Below are 7,396 nucleotides of genomic sequence, written 5' to 3'. Positions count from 1 at the left end.
AGAGTCCTCATGTGATTACTAATGTTTGATGGGTGTGATTATCATTGTAGTTTATTGGTTATAGTGTTTGTTTGATGATTATCGTACTAGTATGTTTGTTGACATAGATGTTTGTTGATGATTGATATTGAATGTTTTACCGCTAAGTCTACTCATATTATTGGGGCAAATTCTTATTTAAGACGAGTATATCCGTCTTAACCTTAACACAGGTCAAATATACTCATGTGAGATGAATAAGACAAAAACAGAAAAGTAAAAGGTTTGTTATAATGGTGTTGTTTGGCCTTGCTTATGTAAAATAACTTTTTCTTTTAAAAGGAGTTTATTCGCAAGCTACTTTTTGGAAAAGTTTTGATTGTTTTGCCATAGTTTTGTAAAAACGGTTTCTTATAGAAGTTATATGTTTGGCCTAATTACTTTCATCCAACTTTTTTTGCTTTTTTTGCTTTTTATGTGAAAAGTAGAAGTAGAAGTAGCAAATATCTACTTCTACTTTTAGGGGGTAATTATCAGCTTTTAACTTTTTAAAAGTAGTTTTAAAACTCCCTAAATTAGAGTGTTTGGCCTAACTACTACTTTTTCGATTCTAAAGATTGAAAACTTTCAAGCAAACAAGACCAATAACTTAGTGTAGACAAGGCGGATCTCTGTTGTCCTAAAGCTTTGGGCGAGCCCCCTGAGTTTTGGGCCGATCTTATGTGAAATACCAATCCTTCGCATAAATCAATCAATCAATATCAATATATATACTTAAAAGAGGAACTTTTCGAGCGATGTTATTGGCTATTATTTTTGTTCAATATAAAAAGATATATATTAAACTTACAGCTATTTTGCAAATTGAAAATTAAATTAATTAACCAATTGAATTGTTTAATGAATTGTGTTAATTACTCGAAAAGTGAAGATAAGCTATAACTCGAATGTACGTATTAGAATTTTACAAGGACTTAAAAACATGTATTATAAAGACTCAAATTCGTTTGGTACAACCTTTTAACAAACCCTAAATTTGTGAATCTGCATTTGACGTGCGCACCTTTGTGGAACAATCGGAAGGTCATGTCAGTATCTCCAACTCTCCAAGATCTTCGAGTACTCCGCACAATATAGGTCTTTTGGGGATACGTGTCTATCAAACGGAGGTTTGATGTTTGTTGTGTGTCTATTCAACTCAATCGAATTGCTTTCGTGTTTTTAAATTTCAGTCCAGATAGTAGAGGAAGGATGTTTCCAAAGTTAAAAATTGGTTTAAGTTAGAATGGTTGTTCTCTGGTTATTCCCCGTCCACCAAGAAGTATAAGATTATAGAGACCGGGAAACTAAATGATGGGCCAAAAACCGGGTATTCCAAAACAATTGCAGATTCGTCGAGTCCGTCAACTATGGGTGCAATTATCACGCTTCACGCTTGGTTCCAACATATGGAGAGTTCTACAGAATGTCCCGCCTAATATGTTTAGTCCTTCTGCTACTGAATGTCAGGGGAATATGTTTTTGGATGCCCGACAGCTCGAGTAGAATGGAATTTCGTTTAATTTTCTCTGAAAAGATTCAAGAGATACCTGACCCTCCACGCAATCTTGCTGATATACTTGATCGTGTAAGTTTAAGTGAAACTCTAATAAGCAAGAGTCATACGGTAGGGTATGTAAGGGATAACAAACTCTGGGTGTTGGAAGACGAAATCATGGATAAACAGGTACGATTTTCAGTACGTCGTTGGGTAACTGAGATGAACAGTGTTAGTTTTATGTTTGTGTATTTGGTAACGTGAGCAAGGTTTTTATTTTGTATGTAATTGATAACAAACTATGTCCATGGAATAATGTTTGCAATTGTTTTTCCAATCGGGTGCTTACCCATCTACAAAGCCACATTCAAAAATGAGACTATTCATTCCATGAATTGCGTTGTTTAGATGGACTCAACGCTTTGGCTAGATACCAAAATGATCATATTAAAGAGGCCATCAAAGAGTTGCAAGAAATGTACCCGGAGGAGGAACAATTAGAATTTTTAGTAGCTCAAGTTTTTAGTTATGAAAGATCAGAGAATGTAGTCATTAATTTGTTCGTACTGTTTATTATTACAAAATATCTTTTTATAGTACTTCAGCTTTGTTCAGCTCTTTTCTTCCGTTCAGATTAGGAACAATTCTTTGGGGTGTTTTTGGCTAAAAGATGTAGTTTTGGTGATGACAGAAAGTGGAGTGTAATTGCCTATATATAGCCAATATAGGCTTCTATGTCGGTTTATCCATGCATAAACATGTTCCTAAATTTTTCTTCTAGAGTGTTGGGTACTTAATTTTTATATTGAATTTCTAGATTTGCCAAGTAAACTAAGGTAAGCGTAGGATGTTCTTTGTGTATAAGATTTTTCTAGATTATTTATTTAACAAACAGATGGAGGGAAATTGGAAGTACAGACTACAAATAATTCTTAATTAAGAAAAACGTTTATTGAAACTATATGAAACCGTCTTATTTTATAATTTGTGATTTTTGATTCTTACCAGGCCCCGTGTACGGTGTGAGGGTGTTTACCAATTCAACTAGGTCTTGCGTAGTTGGAAAAAAAAGATTGGTATTAGATGACCGTTTTCTGGGACTTTTTCCGATTGTTCGTTTACATAGCGTTATTTAACTTTACACAAGAGAAGTTGCTATGGTCTCTTTTTGGGAAAAACATTTCATATACGTATTGTTTTCCAAATAGAAGATTAAAATTTATCTCAAATTTCAACTCATGTTAGTCTAATCTACAATAGGACAAAACTTAATTAGATTTTTTATTTATTTAGAGAGTCGACTTAGAGTATAAGATGATTGTAAATCTCTATATAATGCTTGACTAACTAATACTCCTATCGAATTCCAAGGCTTTTCTAAAAAAAAGAATCAATGACGGTTAGATATTTAAGTATAATATACCTATGATTTGTTTTTGAGTAAAAGTAGAATTTTAAATGAATTATGCCCCATTCAAATCATTTGTCCGGAAAGAGTATTAGATAAAGATGATTTACCTAAAGAAATTAATATCATATTTTTTTTAAACTATTTTTCTCATTTTGTAAGTATCTACTACATAGTGCAATAATAATGTCAAAATGATGAAAATGTCCCGATAAATTTAGGGTATTGCTTTTTCACATACGCCTTTTACTCTTTCACATACGTAGTTTACAATGTTACCCTTCTCATTTCTTTCTTACATTACCCAATAAATTTTTTTTCTCCCTTTCATAATCCCCCTTCACCATTAAATCACCATCATCCATCTCCATTAACCACCACACACCTCCATTAACCACCACCTCGCCGGAAACCCATTACTCCGGCCGACCCCACACCTGCCGGACCTCGGCCCGCCACCCCCTGCGACTGCCGGCACTCCCCTCCGACTACTCCCCCTCCCCGCACTACCCCTCCCCCGCAGTCCACCGGAAACCCATTACTATTATTATTACTATTACTATTATTATTATTATTATTATTATTATTATTATTATTATTATTATTATTATTATTATTATTATTACTTTTCTTGTAAATAGTGTTGTAAATAAATGATGGCATTATCATTGTTGTGTATATAAATGTCGTGATACTATCGATAGTATAATATCAAGTGTTCGTGTGAGAATTTAATTTACAGTTTGAACTTGCTATTAAATCGTTCATAGAGTACTTTGTTTCACTTAAATGACTCATGCTACACTTAATGTCGTCTAAGCGACATAACTCCACTACCCCGCCATTGTTGAAACATGTACTGTCTACCTGTGACACCCTTAAATCTAGCCTTAATTATATACGTAAATTCTACAGAAAAACTGGTAGGATATGTTTGTAAATGGTTCAACTAGTCCAAAAACCTGCAATTTCAAAAAATTTCTAACTAAACCATTCACAACCAATTCCAACTCATGAAGAGTGTCAAAAACCCTGCAACAACTGATAAACTAATATACATACATAACTAAAGACGCGGAAATATAAGGATACAATCCAAAAATAGAAAAGGGAGACATATGTCCCTTCAAATAATATACAAACCAAAAGTGTAAAAGGTTACTAATAGAATAGCCAAAACTAGGTCCAAGGTTCCTTGCTCACTAGCCCGTCTGTGACCCCAACTAAACATCAACAACCTGTCAATCGCATTTTATACAAACACGAAAGCCACAATTCAGTGGGGAGTAACTTCGAGTCCTCCCAGCCACGAATCGTCAAAATTAATGTAACATGTAATGTAACATGTAAACAATTTGATAAACCATTTACTTATCATGCATTCTAACAAATGACCCCTAACTGACCAAACTAAACTATCATGTGAATCATATAATTCAAATAGTAATCCAAACTTTATCAATCAAATCGCTTACATCTCACCTATTACAGTTCATAAAATCACCATACAAGAAAGGGCAATATATCAAAGACAGGCATAAGTTCTTAGTACGGTCAATAGTCACTTTGTAACTCAAGTCTATACCACGAGGTAGGGAAGGTAATCGAACCGGTATCTTGGCTCAGCGGTTACTATTAAGAAAACATGGCCAAGAGACAACACAACCCTAGCCTAAAATCTGAGCAGACCTAGACATGCGGATACACACCACCGCACCCAAGACTCACAACTTTTTTTTAAAACAAAGTGAAGTGAGTACCCTAAGGACACCACCGAAGGGTTGGCTAGTACTTAAGCTGACCCCATACTATCAAAATAAGTACCTGAGGTCATGCCCCAACTTGGATAAACATCCACTAGTCAGAACACAAAGGCTATCAAGCAAAGAACATATACTCGTCAGAGACTACAAAGACCTATCTATGATGAAGGCCGAAATACTCACCTAGGACCTAGTCACAGCTTGTCCCAGCTTGAATACTTTAGCCCACACCACACAAGACTCACCACACAAGTCAAGTAAGACACCCACTTAACCTTAAGAGGGCAAAAAGTCCTACTTACCAACCTAAATGCTAACATTCTATCATGTGAAAGGCTATATAAATGTCTATTTACAAAGATACAATCCAACGGTTCCTCAATAAGAATTCAATACTAACTTCCAATTCTAGCAATTTTAACAATATTAAAGGCTTTAGGGGAATCTAGGGCCATTACTACAAAATAAGAAGCTATTAAATTCAATAAGCTATACATGTGAACTGAAGCTTGATAAATGGCCTAAAACAAGAAAAAGGCCGATTATCTAAATCATTCAACCGAATTTTTACCCGCAACCCCACCTCGCGATGCGGGGTCAAATTGCGGTCGACCAATCACTCAATTAATCGACATCGCATCGATCAAAGGGACTAAGGCTCGGTTTTGACAATCAACAAAGCATTACAATTATCGCTATAAAATTCATTTTGTAAACTATCCTAACATGTGATAACTATTAATATAAGCACAACTTTTCCGTTAACATAATTTTTGTTACTAGTATGCTTCAATTCAAATTACTACCCTTTTGTTACTTATACTATTCTAATATTAATTAACCCGAAAAGACCAAGATTGTACGAAAACCCGCGAAACAAGCACGGACCGACCCGGGCCAACCCCAAGACCGGCCGGGGCTGCCGTGGGCCTGCCGGCTGCTGCCGGGCCCGCTGTCGCGCCATTTCTCCTCTTTTTTTTTTCATTTTTATACATTATAAGACCGTCTGAAAATTAATTAATCATCCCCAAATTCAACTTTGATAATTTAAACTAACAAAAGGCATAATTTAAGCTAACAATTGACATGCATGCAACTATACTAGACATGTGAAAATTACTACACCAACAAAAATCACCAAACATACAAAAATCAAAACATGTGACGATCTTTCGTCGAGTAACTCGAAATATGTTACCTTAAGCTAGAAAAAGAACAATTAACACCTTGAAAACCCAAACCCTAACGACACTAGCCGCTATCCTCTACAATATACGAGTCCCCGAACTCGTCTTCCAATCCTTCACCTAAATAAACAATTAAAACATAATAATAAGCATATAAACCGAAAATTCCGAAATTTGGTCTTAAAATAACTTAATGAAAACTGAAATTAAATTGTACCAAGTTGTAGATCGCGACGAGAGGATTCCGAATGGTAAATTATGCGAAAAAACGACAAGAAACGAGTGAGTTATGTCGATTTTTGGCTTGATTTTATATAAATGGTGTTTTTTTTGGTCTTTGATGTTGATGATGATGATACTAAGAACAAAAATCAGAAAAGAAAGGTAAAGGGGGGAGGGGATGCCGCGTAAGAGGAAAAGAAAGGACGGGATTCGGGTTTGAGTCGGGATTTTTCGAGTCGATTTTGACTCGTTTCGATAATAATTAAATCCGTAAGTCAAATGCAAATTCCGTCAAGTCCAAAGTCTTTAAACACGAGATTACAATAAAATTGAGTATTCATACGACCCACTTCCAAATTCGTTTACCCAACGTTCAAACGAATTGTCATTTTCCCCCGATACGCCCTTATTTCGAAATAAAAGATTTTACACGGTTTAAACTATTTTTAAACATTTCAAAACTATCAAAATAAATACTTTTCTTCATAATATAATAAAATTATATTTCTTTGAATTATTTTTACTTTAAATACATTATTGTCAAATTTTACTTGATTAATTAATTATTTTCGAAATATATTAACGGTCCGAAATTACGGGGCGTTACACTACCAATATAGGTTTACGGAGAACATTCTTAGCCGTTTGACCGTGTTGTTCCAAAGTATTTACTTCACGCCTTCCGCCATCAACATAATTGAAGAACTTTTAGTGTGATTATAAATCCTAATTTGAAGACAAAATAATTAATAAACAATAAACAAGTTTTTAATAATTGCTAAACAAATTAGTATTACTTCATTAATTGAAGAATTTGAAGAGTTGTAATCCATTGCTCAAGTTTTAGAAGAATTAGGTTTTAATTTTAGGGAAAATGGTATATAAAAAACCTAATTAGTTTAGATTTAAGAAAAGGGTAGATGATGGAAACTTTATGAAAAAAAGTATGTGAAAGAGTAAAAGGCGTAGCGCCTTCACAATCTATACTCTCTATAGCATGCAACAACTACAAGCAATTTACAAGGTCTCAAAACTCCTCAAGCTTAGACTTATAATTACATATTTGGCTATAACTATGTACTTTAGTCAACTATTTTTAATAATTTTTTTGATAAATTATTCGATTTAGCTTCCCATTTTTTAATGAATAATAAGGCCAATTAGTATGGATAGAATATAAAAAGCTTTATTATAAGTGAACTAATTTCAGGCTTTGACACTACTTGAAAACAACCACACTCGAATAATTTTGCTATATATGCCTATCATGCTATTTTTTTTAAGGTTAATGTCATAATAA

At 34.1% G+C, this 7,396-nt stretch overlaps 1 long non-coding RNA gene across 1 annotated transcript; it reads right to left on the bottom strand.

Moving 5' to 3' along the window:
- Positions 1-3,630: 3,630 nt before the first annotated feature.
- LOC141640486 (uncharacterized) lies at positions 3,631-5,986 on the bottom strand. Its single transcript, XR_012543021.1, has 2 exons — positions 5,886-5,986; positions 3,631-4,162 (listed from the first exon to the last, which is right to left on the bottom strand). It is a non-coding gene; the product is annotated as an uncharacterized LOC141640486 (long non-coding RNA).
- Between the last annotated feature and the right edge of the window lie 1,410 nt (positions 5,987-7,396).

Source organism: Silene latifolia, unplaced genomic scaffold (assembly GCF_048544455.1).
Source record: "Silene latifolia isolate original U9 population unplaced genomic scaffold, ASM4854445v1 scaffold_834, whole genome shotgun sequence".
NCBI classification, from domain to species: Eukaryota; Viridiplantae; Streptophyta; class Magnoliopsida; order Caryophyllales; family Caryophyllaceae; genus Silene; species Silene latifolia.
Note: the sequence above shows the minus strand (reverse complement) of the source record. Positions and strands in the feature narration are given on the sequence as shown.